We start from the raw sequence: 15,270 nt of genomic DNA on the forward strand, positions 1-15,270 counted from the left end.
GGCGGGCGGCCTCCCGGTGCTCCGGCCGGGCCGGACACAAAGGGCCGTGCGAGGAGGGTTCTGCGCGGTCACATGAAGTGGCGCAGCCAGTGAGCGCGGGGCGGGGGGAGCGGGCCGCCGCCATTGCCAGGCGCGGAGCGGTGGGGCAGCCTCGGCGGGGCCGGGGGCGGCCGCGGGTCGGGGTGCAGGTAACGCCGGGCGGGGGGAGGCCGTGGCTCGCGGGTGGCCGGGGTCAGCCCGGGGGCTCCGGCGGAGCCGTGGTCCCGCCGGCTCCGGTCGCGGAAGCTCGCTGCCCCGCCGCGCTCTGGCCGGCCCCGTGACGCGCGGTGCCTGCCCGCTCCCTTCCTTCTTGGCTTGGAGCTGGGCGGTCACCGTGGGTCGTAAGGTTGAGCCGGTCCCGGCCCGCCGGGGGCTGACGTCGGCGCGGTGCCGCATCGCAGCGATGCCGAAGTTAGCAGCGGGCACCCGGGCCGTGGGGCGGGGGCTTCTGGGCAAAGTTTGTGTTACATCGGGCTGCAGCGGTGAGCACCAGCGTGCCCAGGGTCATTTATCGTGCAAAATCTGCGAAGTTGCTGTCGTCATGCGTCTCTGTATACAACCTTTACTCTTTCAGAAGTACTTGCATTGGGGTAATGTGGGCTGTATAAACTGACAAGTCATGGTGGTAGCAAAAAACAAACTCGGTACATCCAAGCAGGCTTCCATCGGTACTGTAGAACTCTGGCCCTTTAAGCGGAATCTCACCTACAGTCACATTCTGTTTCCACCTCCCCTTCCTCCTAGCACATAATTTAATTATGAAGATTGTGTCATGGAACTTCACTTTGCAACTCATATGGGGAATGAATGTGCACCAGATTTTAGAGGAAGAAGCCATTTCGTGTTGTATAGCTTAATGAATTAACACATGGACAGACACTTGGAGAGGTTTGTGTTCCAGAGATAAGGATCTCTGGAATTCCATCAAGGAATTGTACCTTTTACTGAGAAGCTTATGCAGTGTGTTTTTAAAATAAAAACTGTAAAATAATTTTTTATTCAAATTACAAAGCAAGGCTTTAAGTGAAGCGTTTTTTGCATTTAAGAGGTACATTTAAGTTTTGACAATTTAATGTGTTTCTTCTGTATAAAATCCTTCGCTGCCTGACTTGTGTGAAGCAGGTGATTTGAGGGCAGAGCAGATGAACTGATTAGGCAATGCAGAATAGATCCTGAGGAGCTTTTAATGGGTCACTTACATGGAGAGAAAATGCAGCAATTTCCTTATTGGAGAGGGGTTTAAGTAGGGTGCATGGAGGAGCCGTGCAGTGTGACAATCCTATTACACTGACTTACCATCAAAGCTGATGATGCAGACCTGTCAAATATAACCGCAGAGGGATGCAGTGCAGGGTTATGCATGAATAACAGCCAAAATAGAGTCTTCAAAACATTGTCTTTAAAATAGTTTCTTCCAACACTTAGCACTAAGTTAAATAAAGGTTTTTTATTATTACTTAAAAATTTACACAGGAAACATTTGGGGGGTAGGAGGATGTTAATTTCACCAGTAAAAACCTTCCTTGTTTACAGAAATAACTTTTCTTTTGCTATCTTTTGTCATACTGAAAATACTCCTTGGCAATATCTTTTAGCAATATCAGGGCAGAAGTATTATTTTCACCTTTTTTTTTTTTTTTTTGGAATCTCTTGAAATCCAGCATCTCTTCTGCAGTGAGTAACACTCGAAAGTATATGCCTAGGAAAATCCCTATAGAAGTTTGTGAGGGAATGCTAAAAGTGATCGGTATGGCCTTGAAATCTCAGTAGGTGACCTGAGCTGTAGGAAGAAGAGGCCCTGTTGACGTGAAGCATCCTTGTGAAGTTAATTATCAGAGCAACAATTGATTGAAGCGGGAACATCAGCAACTGAATTAACAGGATGTTAAACAATAGTGGTAGTGCCTTCCACTTTAAAATAACAGTGCAGGCTGAGTTTCGGTATGGCTTGGGCTGTCAGGGGAATTTCTGGTGGAATGGTTTGTGCTTACACTTGCATGTGCTTGCACAACCTACTCATGCACAAACTTTTTGTTAATTCGAGCCCTCTGCAGAAAACAACTGGAAAGAGAATAAGATTCTTTGTAGTAATAGAGTACATGCACGCTCACGCATCTATTAACCTTGAACACTTTCAGGTTTTTTACCAGCTTGCACAAGATCTTAGCAGTTAAAATGGGACAAAATGTGGAGTAGTTGTGTCGCGTTCCCCCAAGGCTGGTTTGGATGGAGGTTCTCTGAGCAGTTGCAGACTGGCCTGGTTGGTTTGGCTGGTTGGGAGCTCACTGTCAGCACGTTTTTGTACTTTAAAACAGCTTTTTGTATTCTGCAACCTTCAAATGATGCCACTTTTAGCGGGCTACCTGTTGAGATTATTGCTTTTAATTCCCCCTATTATTTCAATACCAAATACACCACTCTAATGCTATGGTTATTTTAAGCCAAACTGAACTTATTCCCTGTGTGCTCTGCATTTTGATATTCTGTACTGTGTATTGAGAGATGTGGGAAAACTTTTAGTAAAATTGGGTTATATCTGAACAAAGTTGCACTCACTTAAATTGACTTTTAAACTGATTTAGGCTGGCAGAGCCTCCAAAGCATGTTTCCTTCCGCTGAAATTTGTGTCCAAACAACTTGAGAGTGTGAAGAAATTCCTGGTAAAACAAAGCAAAGCAAGTCTTCCTTCTCTCAAAATACGTTGTTTATCCTCCTGAGCACTCTAAAAATAAGCAGATTTTTGATAATGAGCCTTTTTCCTTGCGTGTTTTTTTGGGGGGGGGATGTAGATGCAAACTTTGTACAGCTGCTGGCAAAAGAGCTGAAGTTACCCAAGGAAGCTATGAATGTCGGTCATTTTGGTTGATACATGTAGATACTACTGGGCTAACAGGGTTAAAGGTTTCCCTGTAATTTGTGGTCTGGAAAACACCCTTTTTATGCTTAATTAAAGAAAAATCTTTTATGCCTGTATGCAACATGTCTCTTAAATCAAAACTTGTGTCAGCTAATAGCAAAGAATTCACACAAGCAGGGTGGTGTAACTGTCATGCCCACGTTGTTTGCTGCATTGTAGAAAAGGCTTCTTTCTGCTATACGAGGATGTGAAATAGTCACTGGGATTTCCCTCGCTGCTTAAATCATCCAAAATGGACCCCAGTATGGTACGTCTCTACAACACAGTAATACTGTTTATACAAAATTTAATTTGATGCTGAAGATGCAGCTGTCTGTCAAAAGGGGCCATGTAATGAGTTTGCAAAGACGTAGAATGTGCATTTAAAAAAAAAACGGAGAGAACACGATGGTCACAGGATCAGTCATGTTACCTAGTGAGCGATGCAGTGCGCGTTTAATCCTGGTGTAAAGTCTACGGGTAATTCTTTTGTACTCACTCATAAATCTCCTTCACTGAAGGAGAACAAGCTTTTTAAAATTCTAAAGTAAGGAAATAACCCAAATAAAAACGAGTATCTAGTTGTGCTGCATTTCTGTCACTGTCCAGCCGCACCAAGCAGCTGTTAGGTTGAAAAGTTGTTGCTGCAACACCCTCAAGTTGCCAGTGAGGTTGAAGGGGGGAAGGTGGGTGGTGAATTAACAGTGAGAGTGTGTCTTTCTTGTTTTTGTTACGCTAAACATTAACTGACCGTTTCTTAGCAAGCTTGGTAATGCAGAGTGTGCTTCCTCCCACCGATGTGATTGTGATGCTGTTGGTAGGGGAACTGCTAAGTCCAGCTACTGGGAAAGGTAGATCTCTAGCTGGTGTTATCACTGATTGATACTGAGTGCTTAATCTTACATATAAGTAAGAGATGTAAGTAAGAGATTAGTTGAAGGGTGATGGATTATTTAGAAATTTAGTATTTCTTGAAACTTAATCCAGAGGATACGAAGTCTGCTTAACTCAGAGCAAAGGTCAGATCACTGGGCTTGGGAACATTTCAGGCCTGTTGTCGGCGCGTAGTAATAATTTTGTATGACGAACATTGCAAGTTGGATATGTACCGCACTTTCACAAACTTCAGAGTTAAAGACTTACTGCATTTTCAAGGAAAATGAAGGTAGAAGTTGCAGTCTGTGATGCTTACAGTCAGATGTTTTTTTATAAAGGGCTGGTATTTCATGAGAATTTAAACATGGTTTTATTTTGCCTTTAGTGTTGCAGTTCTTAACAAAGCAGCTGGAATGGGGAAGGAGGCATCTTAGGACATGGCACGGAAGGAATTCCAAGTGCTTTAGTGACTGGTCCAGATGTAGCTGAAGACTAGAACTGAGATTATTCCAGCTCTCCCATTTTCTGGGCTGACTGTTAGCACTGCCCTGTAAGAATGCTTTCGCCAACAGAACAGTAGAACACAAGCAAAGGAAGATGCAAATTGTAGGTCTTGTATAGTTTAAAATACTTTATTTACAACCTTTTACCTGATCTTTTCTTTTTTAGCTCATGTGAAGAGTGAGGAATTCTTTAACGTGTGTTCATTGTAATGTTGAAGAGTAGTAACTGAATACTTCCTACCTGTCTGCTGAATAACGAGCTGTCCTTTACCCCATCCACCTTTCCAGTTCTGCTTTTTCAGGGGGACAGCGGTGGGCTTTCCACTTGAGATTTCTCTCCAGTGGAGACATCCAGCAGGAGGTCAGGGGGCTTCTTTGGGAAAACTGTTGCTTATGTCTGCTTGTAAAGCATGGCAGTGGTGGAATGGCCCTGTGCTGCTGGTAGGAAGTGGTGGGTATCTGTTTCTTGTCTGGCTGCAGGCAGCAGGCTGGTGGGGGGTGGCTTGGTTTTGTTTTGTTTGGTTTTGGTTTTGCCTATTTGCTTGGTAGATTGCTCTCTTTTTTCTTTTCTTTTTTTCATCTTTGACTTTTTGCTTTGAGTGTCAGTCCTCTGAGTATTTCTGCTGTTTGCTTCTGATATACTCAGTTTTTCTAGGAGCGTTAAGTTACCCAGTTTGAAATAATTCTTGACTTTCTCTTTCTACAAAAGCCCTTAATGTTTACAATGTTTGCTGCTGGTATCTTTCTTCATTGTCATACTCAGGTATAAGCAACAGCTTCATGTCTGCAGAGGTTCAGAAACTGTCTCTGCTATTAACTTAGTATTAAAAAAAATCATTTTTCAGTCAAAAGAGGTAGGAAAATCGTAAAGTGTTAATCCTTTAACTAGGTTTCCACGCACCAAAACAGGACTTGTAGTTTATCAAAGAGTTTAATGTATTTATGATTATTTTGTTTGCAAAGAAGCTATAGATGCTCTTAGGGAGCCTCCAGTAACGACTTCGGTTTCTGTGCCCCTCTGATAACAGTCAAGGAGGAAAGAGAGAATATTTAATTATGAAAGCTTTTCATCAGTTACTCTAAGTTGATGTGGTATTAGAAGTATATTTTCAACAGAGGACAACATTTGCTTGAAAAGTTCTGACATAAATAACTTTGTTTCTTCCCACAGAAGCGCTGGTTTTCGTGGGGTAGTTGTTATGAAGGTATCTTCTGTGAGAAAGCCCGGAGTGTTTGTGCTGTCGGCGAGTGGGAAGCGCCAGCTTTGCAGCTGGCTGTGCAGCGGGTACTCGGCCTTTCTGCTGACTTCCTTTTTGTTTGTGTTTTTTCTAGATTTTTGTATATGTGTAGGCACGAGTGAAATCAATCTTTTCTTGAGCAGTGCTTTAAAAACCAAGAACCTGTTGCATCTAGCAGAAGCAACTGTAATGCATAAAATTTATACCAAAGGTTAGAGCTCTGAAAGTGCTGCAAAAACAGTTTTTTTGTCTTCTATTAAGTTGAAAACAAAACACCAGTCATTGCCTCCTCCTCAGGTACTTAGTAACATAAAAAAAATATGAGTTTTTTTTCTGGAGAAAAGGAGAGAGTTTAAGTGCTGAGGCCACGTGATGGTAAATGAACTGAGGTGAGCTGTGAGCAGCAGCCTTGGAGGCTTTGGTGCAATTACAGAATGGGAGAGAATGCTGTTTGCCTCATATGCCAACTGAAGTGCAGGTGAAAGTGAGGTGGAAAAGTTGCTTGTGCGGTACGTAAACCAAAGAAGACTGTAAAGACAGCATGCTGGAAATTTCTGCATCTCTGTTTTGGAGAAGCCTCAGAAGGTTGTTTTGTCTGGCTTGTTAAGCGCTTTGGGCTAGCAGTTGTGTCCGTGTCCTTATAAAGCCTTGAATGTGCTGGATGGTGGTGACACGCGTAGTGATGAGAAACGGTAGGCTTTTTCACGAGCTGCTTCAGCAGTGATTCTCACGGACCTTTGCTGCGTGTTCCTGTAAATTACTGGCCTCTGTTCCCAAACTTTCTGAGTGGCGAGACTCAGCGGATAAATTCACCGTGATTTCTGACTGCTGTGCGTGTGGCAGAAACTACGCGGGGATTAGGGGGTCCCTTTCCTTTCCTGGTATGTACAAGGTTTGGAGAGGAGGACAGCTTGCCCACAAAAATCTTGTTTCCCAGTTTTACCGCTCTGCTGTGATTGAAAGTGTGCTGTTGCTGTTTGCCATTGTACCAGTAGAAATGTATGTTAACAGGCATTATTTATTTCTTCAGAAGAAGGAAGGGAACCAAAAATAGAAGAGCTGCTTGGGAGAAACCATTTGAGTTACTGTATAACAGAAGTGTCATGCTATTTCAAAAAATACCATACAGGTACAGTGATAATTCATCTTTAGAAATGTCTAAAAGAGGAAAAGCTTTCCCATTTTGATCCTCCAGAGAAAAGTGATTGCAGCCTCCTTGAAAGATATCTTTCAACACAGATGGTTCTTTAAATGTTGAAATGGGTAGTGGGAATTGAGAAGTGTAGTACTCTCTTGTGTTCTGCATCTCTGCTCTTGATTCAGAATTCTGATTTCTGAGTCTACTGAAGGTCTAACACGGGTGAACAGAGAAGAAGGTATGCAGGTGGCACTATCGCAAGGTTTTATTAAAAAAAAAAATGAGATGTTGTTTTTTGTAATCATTTCAGGAGTTGTGTGTCTGTGTTCCTCTTCCTATCTATCCAGATAATCTTTATAAACATTCATATAGAGACAAGAAATTCAAATCCTCTTTTGTTATTTTCCAATGTAAGGGCGTTGTGTTATGGAACAAGATGCAGTTCTAAATTAATATCTGTCTAGGATAATTTATTGGCATTTAGAAAAAATGAGAAGATGTCCAAGTTCTGTGGTCTCCTCAGAAATCTAGCAAAATGCACGAGGGAATTAGAAGGATGGATTTGTACTTTTGCATGCAAAGTACTGCAATATTACAACTGAAAATTTCCTAATAGTGTTTGGAGTGTTAATGGGGAATTGTTTGGTTTTTTGCCTGTTAAACCATTTAGAGAAAAGTGGTTTTGTTCAGTTTCTGTGACACGATCCTTTTGATATTTAGGATGTTGGGCACTGTTTTAGTTGAAATTGTGTTTAATGTATTTCAAATAAACTTAGCTTTAGGTTCACCTAGTAAGCTGATTCTGAAGTGTGCTGGTGCCTACCATTTTCAGGGGATGTAAAAATACCAAAGAGGAAGGATTGGAAGTGGTCCTTTGTATTGTGGTTTCTATCATCTTAAAACAAAATCTTCCGGCTTAGTAATATTAATATTAGGACCCAGGGTAATTTTATTCAAAATTATCTTCCTGAGACTTTGCTTTTATTCTTCCAAATAGTTTTATCTTTTCTTTCTTATTTTTCTTTTTTTTTCTATAGTAAGTCATCTGGAATGCCATTTTCATCAGGAAAAAGCTTAACGTTGTCCTTTTTCCTCCTGTCTTCTGTCACTATTGATTCATTAGCATTTCTTCCTGATCTTAAAGGAGATTTTTAGCATTCAGATGTGAAAATCAAAGTTGTATGATGTTAATCAACAACTTCTTTAAAAGAATGCATAAATATTAAAGTACTACTATGAAGCGTAACCTTTTGTTACCAATACTTTTAATTCAGAATTCACACTTTGTTTTTAATAGGGCAACCCTTCCAGTTGAGAAAAGAAAAACACCAAAGTCAACCCCTCTCTCCTTTAGTCTTGTCCTCAGCATGAATCTGAGTGGTTTATGACGGCCTATATCTCATTTAAAAAACGTAAGGACACAAATATTGTATTGTTTTCCTCTAAATATTGTGAATTCCCAGCAACTTTCTGATAGGCTTATATAGGCAAGGAATAGGCTTGGTTAGGGTATTCCCAAGCCTAGTGGAGGAATTTGACCCTTCTTTGCTGTAACTTCCTTCATTTTCTGTTTTATTTGTTCTTTGAATTTTCTTTTGTGAATCTAGGATACAGATGCTGTTTCTTAAATGAAGCCTTAGTAATACCTCGTGTATTTCTGTACTTCTAACAAAATTCTGGAGTGTAGTTAATTCTAGGCTTTTGTTTTCTGTGTTGCTTAAAGTTGGTTAAATAGGAAGTGATCCAGTTCTAAGCATTTTTGTCAGAATTGCTCTGATGAAGTCTGCTCCTTTATGTTGTCCTTAAACTTAAGTCAAAGTTCCTCTCTCATGTATTTAAACCAGAATAATTTGCATTTCATAGAATCATAGAATGGATTGGGTTGGAGGGAACCTTTAAGATTGTCTAGTTCCAATCCCCCTGCTATAGGCAGGGATTTGTTGATATTCTCTAAGCATTTAGTATTGCTTGTAGTTTCTTCCTCATTCTAGATGAAAGCAAATATGAAACAGTGGAGGTAAGCTTGAAAATCTAAATGTGTATGTTTATAAAACTTCCAAATGAAGATGATAGTTTTGGGACCAACCAGTGGTTGAATATTTAACCCTACTTAGGGGCCTAAAAGTGTGCAGGAAACATCTGTTGAATTCAGTGACAGTTGTTTGGGATGTGTTAATTAATATGTACGAATTGTTTGCAGGAGGTATTATCAGATCTTTTTTTAATTGTGGGTGTGCAAGACCAATGGCAAAGCTTCCTTTAATTTAGGTGCTCACCTGCACTTGTTTTAGGAAGTTTTGAAGTTATTCATGCAAATTAAATAAACTATTTACTTGATAGAAGAAATGTATTTTTCTTTTGGTTGTGTGCTTTTTTAAGGTGCTAAGGAGACATGGGAAACATACAAGTTTCTTAGCCTCAATTAAAAAAACTGTCATCATATCTATATTCTGAAATGGAATGGTTATACGTGTAACTTGTGCCAAATGTATGTATGTTTCATAATGTTGATTGCATGCAACCTTAGCCAGTGCAAATTCAGCTCTTCTGTGGTCTCCTGTAACCCAAAGTAAAGCCTATAAAATTGGCTTAGAGTGTGGTCTCATGTCTGTTTTGTTCCTTGAGCTACTGTCGAAAATTTGGTTGGAAAATCTGCTTTCGTTAGGAAAAGTGAACTTAAATGGCCGTATACCAGAGCAATGACAAGAAAGTGTGTTTTATTATTAAGTCCCAACTGGACCAAGCGCCTAACTGCAGCCAGCGGGCTGGCTGTGCGCAGACGAGCATAACTAATGCGGTTTGCTTTCTGCTCCTGCCTTTTCTGAAAGTTTTACAACTTGAGGAGCATACCAGAAGGATGGATTTCTGTAGGCAGAATAAGGGTAATTTGTTGCTGTAATCCATTCATATGATGAAGACTTCAGCTCTTCTATCATGAGATCAGTATTTCATATGAGTAGCGCTGTGTGTCTTGTGACCATAATGGAATATTTAAGGAGGTGGCGAATAAGTGGCCAAACACTCAGACTGTAATGGGTTTTCTTCTCTGTGGCATGCCAGGTATGTTGTGACCTTTTGACTGTAGGTGCTGGTTCAGTTTATTGGCTGCGTACCTGTATTGCTAGGTAGAAGAAGCTAGGCCAAATGCATAACAAGACAGTGCAAAGAAACCCAGTATACTTAGTGTATGTGAAGGAAGGGTGGCAAGGCTCCACAAACATTTAAAGGGTGTGAGTTTGAAGAGAGTGTCATTTATGTGAGTGATGGACAGTTTTGGAAGCTTGAAGTGCTGCCAAACCAAGAGTGAGCATTGAGTAGCTCAGTGAGGAACGGGGTTTTACTTACTTGAAAAACCATTTTGTAGCACCTGCTTTAGAATAACAGAATGGTTTGAGTTGAAAGGCGCATTAGTCCAACCCTGCTGCCACAGGCAGGACACCTTCCACCAGATCAGGTTTCTCAAGATCCCAGCCACCCTGGCCTTGAGAACTTGCAGAGCACAACTTGACCCCAGCACCGAGAGCAGTCCTGTGTCTTCATAAAGCAGGCTCCTGTGAAATGGAGGCTTTACATTGCTCACGTGTGACTCCTCAGAGTGGTCTTTCATAGTCATAAGGAATGGAATGTAGAAAGCAAAGTATTTTGTACCTTCTTTTCGAATCTGATGAGCAGTAGTTGAATCCTATTGTATAAAACACATTTTTAAATGTGTATTTTATTTGGATGAAACTATTGCAGGAAGAATGCTGGTATTGGAATATGTATATTTAGGTGACTGTTTTATGTAGTTTTCTTCTTTCTGGAGCACTGCTTAGAGTGGCAGCTTGGCCCTCTGATAAGCAGGCACTGTGGGAGTCAGCTGTGGTGTTTACAGATGCTAACGCTCCAGAGTGTCTGCTCTGTCCTCTGCTGGAGGTTGTCATCGTAGGGATATCAGGATAAAACGTCTCAGCCATACCAACTCATAGTTCAGCATAAACCCCCAGGATACTTATTAGTTTATAAGCACGTGTTTTGTTAAGACTTTTCATGTTCACATGCATGGAAAACACACTCCCACTAAGGCTATCAGCGTGAGATTCCCTTTCCCATCACTGTCTATGGGTGGTGTCAGAAATGCTGCCTTGCCGGATGCAGCAGGCCTTAGAGCTTGTGATCCTAGCCCAGCTGCACATTCGGCTAGAGCAGACCTGTGAGGAGCTGCATTGGGAATTAGGACCCTGGTTAGTAGGGGATAGTCATGCTAAATTCCTATAGGTAGCTTTCAGAAACACTCATGTAGCCTGTTCTTCCATTATTGTTAAGAAAGAAGTGTGTATTTCACTTGCTTATTAGTGCTCTCTCACCATTGCTTGCTGTTGTGAGAAGTTTTTTTGAGAAGGGAATGGAAATCAGAGAGCTGAAGTACCTCTCTGTGAAGAGAAAATGGAAGAGCTAGACTTGTTCAGCCTGGAGAAGAGACGGCTCTGGGGGACTATGTAGCAGCCTCCCAGCACTTAAAGGGGGCCAGGGAAGCTGGAGGGAGACCTTTTGTTGGGGAGTGTAGTAGTAGAGCAAGGGGGAATGGCTTTAAACTAAAAGAGGGGAGATATAGATGAGATATTAAGAAGAAATTCTTCCCTATGAGGGCAGTGAGGCACTGACACATCCCAGAGGAGCTGTGGGTGCCCCATCCCTGGAGGTGCTCAAGGCCAGGCTGGGTGGGGCCTGGGGAGCCTGAGCTGGGGGGGGAACAGCCCACCCATGGCAGGGGTTGGAACTACATGGCCTTTGAGGTCCCTTCCAACCCAAACACGTGTGTGATTTTATGAAAAATGTCACTTTTATCAGTAATCTTGAGCTGCAGGATTTTAGGCTAAGCCTTTTCTAAAAACAGCATTGCAGTCTTAAGAAAGCAACGAAAGTGTTTCAGGTGTTGTCATTTTAAGACTGCAAAAATGTCGAGGAGTTGGAAGTGAGCACGCACGCTATTTTTGTCTCAGGTTTTCTAAACAGAAAATCCGGGGAGATGTGAATCTACTAAGAAACTGCTTTTGGCTACAGCGCCTGCTTTGATTATGTAATCTCTGATCTGAGAAGGATTTTTCAGTGGTTGCTCCTGTAAAGATGGAAAGCACACTGCTACCTGAGTAACCTTGTACTGGACTGCGTTCTTACAGCCCATGGGTTAAAATAATTAATTACATTGCTCGTTGTCAGCGGTTTACGGGTGTTCTGCCCGGTTCCGTGGCTAATGGGGTGGGGGACCCACGCCCCAGGAAAGGGAAAAGGGAAAAAGTGTAGGGAGATGGGCCTAAAAAAACAAAGCAGCGGCAACGATCTGAGGAGAAACAAACTAATCTACTAAATAAGATACCGGAATGCAAAATAACACAATGTAATACAATATAATTACAATTTAAGCTAATAAATCTAATAAAGTGAGAGAGAGTGTCCAAAATTAAAGTAGGCCTTACTCTGATGCCAACGGTGAGACGGCTGGGGAGCGAGATGCTGCCGGGACGAGAGACGGGACAAGAAGAGGGTACGTCTCGTGATCTGCAAAGGGTTTTATCTTTCCCTCTGACCAAAATGGTAACAGGGCAGCAAAGTCCTCTAGGGAATGTAGTAGTTCTTCTCTTCTGAGAACTAGGTACCCGCAACTATCCACGATCCACGGAACTGGAGCATTAACTCTTTAACTCCCAGTACACTACATGATGTTATGATGTGAAATGCCAGTAACCAAAAATCATAAAACCATGACACTGGTCTTGCTTCAACAAACTGTTTAGTCTCTTAAGTGTAGTTGTTTTGAAAGTGCACTGCTATGCTGTTAAGTTTTCATTAATGTAAATGAATTTTTGTAGAGTACAGTATTAGAGAATACTGTTAGATAAGTACATCTGACTAAATAAAGTAGTCTGCAGTGAGATATCTTCAAGTGAGTAGCCAGAGAGAGAACTTGAGTGATTTGCTGCCTTGGGGTTTAAACAGAGTTTGTAGTAAGAGTTGCTGGAGTCAGAGCAGCGCTAAAGCTGAGAAGAAAATGGCTACCCAAAATCATTGTTGCTACAGTAACAACATGGCTTGACTGTTAATGTGCTGCTTTCATCCTATTAGGTGTGTTGTGTGAGGTGCTGCTCCTAGGTAAAAAGGACCTTACTGGGAATAGATTTAAATCCACTTGGAAGCCTGATAACAACCATTAATATCTTGTTTTAGAATATTAATTTATTTTTTTGGAAAGACCAATTTGTAGTGAAATTTTTTTCAACTGCTGTTTTCTGCAGAAAATAAATTGTTTAATGGTTTTCAATTGTACTAATTACTTTCTTGTTATAAAACAATTTGCAGGAAGATAAAGTACAGAGCAAGTGATCTCTTTCAGTAGTAAGTTTAAAAGAAAACTATGCAGGTTGCTCTGGATTATTTATTATTTTATCCTATTCATTTCCGTGGAAACTACAACAGATGCAAAGAGCACAATAACAACATCTGATAGAGCAGATTCTCAGCTAGAAAACATTGTTTTCCAACATAGTCACCACCAGTAGTTGTGCATTTTCACCAGCAGTGACTAGATCCTACGTGCTGCACTCGTAACAATCTGCTCCAGTGGCGGAGACCCACTGTCGCCACTGCTGAAACGCAGCGCCCACTGCGCTCACGTCTACTGATTGGTTTCCGTAAATGTTCAACGAGCATCAATGAATGTCAGTGGTTGCCATATTTTTTCGACATAGAGGAATTCACTGACACCCCTTTGCTTCTTACAAACTTCCATGCCAGATGCCATTCTGTCAGAGTGCCCCTCTACTGCCATCTGTAACACGGCAGCAACACATAACGGGATATTGGTGGGACGGCTCAGCCTCTACTGCCATACCACCATCTGCCTCTGACATTGTGTGCCAATGTCATGAAGTGGTCAGTCAGGAAGGAGATGTGTGAAGTGCAGTGAATGTGTGAAAACAAGTTGATGCATTGCTGTGTGTGCCTGGGTTCCACAGGTGGTGGGCTGAGTTGGTATAGATTGGTAATAGACTGTCTACTTTCCATCCAAGTCCAGTGCGTGTGGAGTGCATTGTATAGTGTGTCAGATCCTACTTATCTGCAGTGCTTTCAATGCCTTGTGAAGTTCTCTGTCGGCTGTCCAGGCACCGCATCTGTCGGTAGAGGAGGAGCTGATGGATGGTTCTGTATTCAGGGGACTTAGGAAAGAATATTCAGTGGTTGTTAGTGAGAAATTAAGGAGGCCCAAGGTATCCATCTAAAGTATATGGTTGCCTAAGGCTTAGAATGCAAGTATTTATACTTACAGCATGGTGTTTCTTAAGTACTGTGCGTGCTGTATTTACTTCGAATGTACTTGTGTAGTATTAGTATTGGACAATCTTACTCCACCCATTTACTGTCTTGTACAGAACAGCATTCTAACTCGTTTCAGTGGAGTCCTGCCTCACTTACTGCATCACAAACGTCTGCCATATATATGAATTGCAATTTTCAAGACTGTAGAAAAATGCTTGGTATGTAAGAACAGGCATTTGGGCAGCGGGATGTTGCTGCTTTTTGTTACACACAAAAGGACACACCAATGTGTACACAAAACTTGAACACTTTGTGGCTCCTATGTGCAGCTTTGCCTCCTTCGTGTCTTATTGACATTCAGGGGGCTTTGCAGAAGAGAGGATGACGCTACGAACATCTAACAGCAGTACAGTTGTTACTTTAAAAATGAACTTGGAAGTGGAACCAGGGTATTAAGATGAGTGAACGGAAGGTGCTGCCTCTGGTATTTAAAAAATAAAAAGACAATGCATGCTTTCAAATTAAGGCCCTTGTTAACTTAGTGAAGTGAGCACTTGAATGAAGGAGCTTTCTGCATTGGATTTCTCATTACTTATTTTCAACTGAGAAACTAAATATGCAAACTTGGACTAAAAATTCCACAACCAAGTTCTGTAAAGTAGGCCCAGTCTCGTGTGACTGTCTGTGTGTGGTTGGAAGGCAGGTCCCTGTATTTTGGTGTGCTGTGTGTATAAAGCTTATGTGATGATATAGCAAAGGAATATGCAGTGATTCAGACTGGAGGAGAGGAGTTCCACAGCTAAAGGGCTGAGGTAATTACTGCGCAGGTAATGGAAAGATTTTGCTGACAGTATAATGATGAGAGAAGTATTCAATGTCAAGGATGGATGCCAAGGTTATGTGCAGTGTCAGTTATGTGGAGTGAATCAGAGAGATGATGTCACACTGCTTTAGGCTTTTTCTGTTCGAGAGAAGCTGTTATGTTCAAGGTATATAATGGCAGGAAATCAAAAGCTAGTTCATGTGGTCAGGGTAAGTGGACCAAAGGGTGACAGAAAATCTACGGATGTCTGTTACGCGAATGATATATTGATTTGTAGTTTAAACTGGTAGAGAAGCGTTTCAGAAAGAAGGGGAATTGTTGCTCTGCAGCTTATTGTATGTATTATGACAACTATCGTTGTGAGGGGTGCCATTTGGTTTAGCTGAATATTGATGGACTGAATATCAACAGTATTTAGGATATTGCAGCTAACCTTAGCTGGTGGGGAAGCTGCAGTGAGAAGT

At 41.7% G+C, this 15,270-nt stretch overlaps 1 protein-coding gene across 7 annotated transcripts in view; it reads left to right on the forward strand.

Annotated features, from left to right (window-relative positions):
• Positions 1 to 15,270, forward strand: part of ZNF644 (zinc finger protein 644) — a 77,335-nt gene that overhangs the window by 25,562 nt on the left and 36,503 nt on the right. The window contains exon 1 of one of the 7 annotated variants that reach the window (XM_021404176.1): positions 170 to 188. The exons of the other annotated variants lie outside the window; for them this stretch is intronic. The gene's annotated coding sequence lies outside the window, so the exon portion shown is untranslated. Of the gene's footprint in view, positions 1 to 169; positions 189 to 15,270 lie in introns of those variants that run through there. 7 annotated transcript variants of the gene reach the window in all.

The sequence above is a fragment of the Numida meleagris genome, chromosome 7, assembly GCF_002078875.1.
Source record: "Numida meleagris isolate 19003 breed g44 Domestic line chromosome 7, NumMel1.0, whole genome shotgun sequence".
Classification (NCBI taxonomy): domain Eukaryota; kingdom Metazoa; phylum Chordata; class Aves; order Galliformes; family Numididae; genus Numida; species Numida meleagris.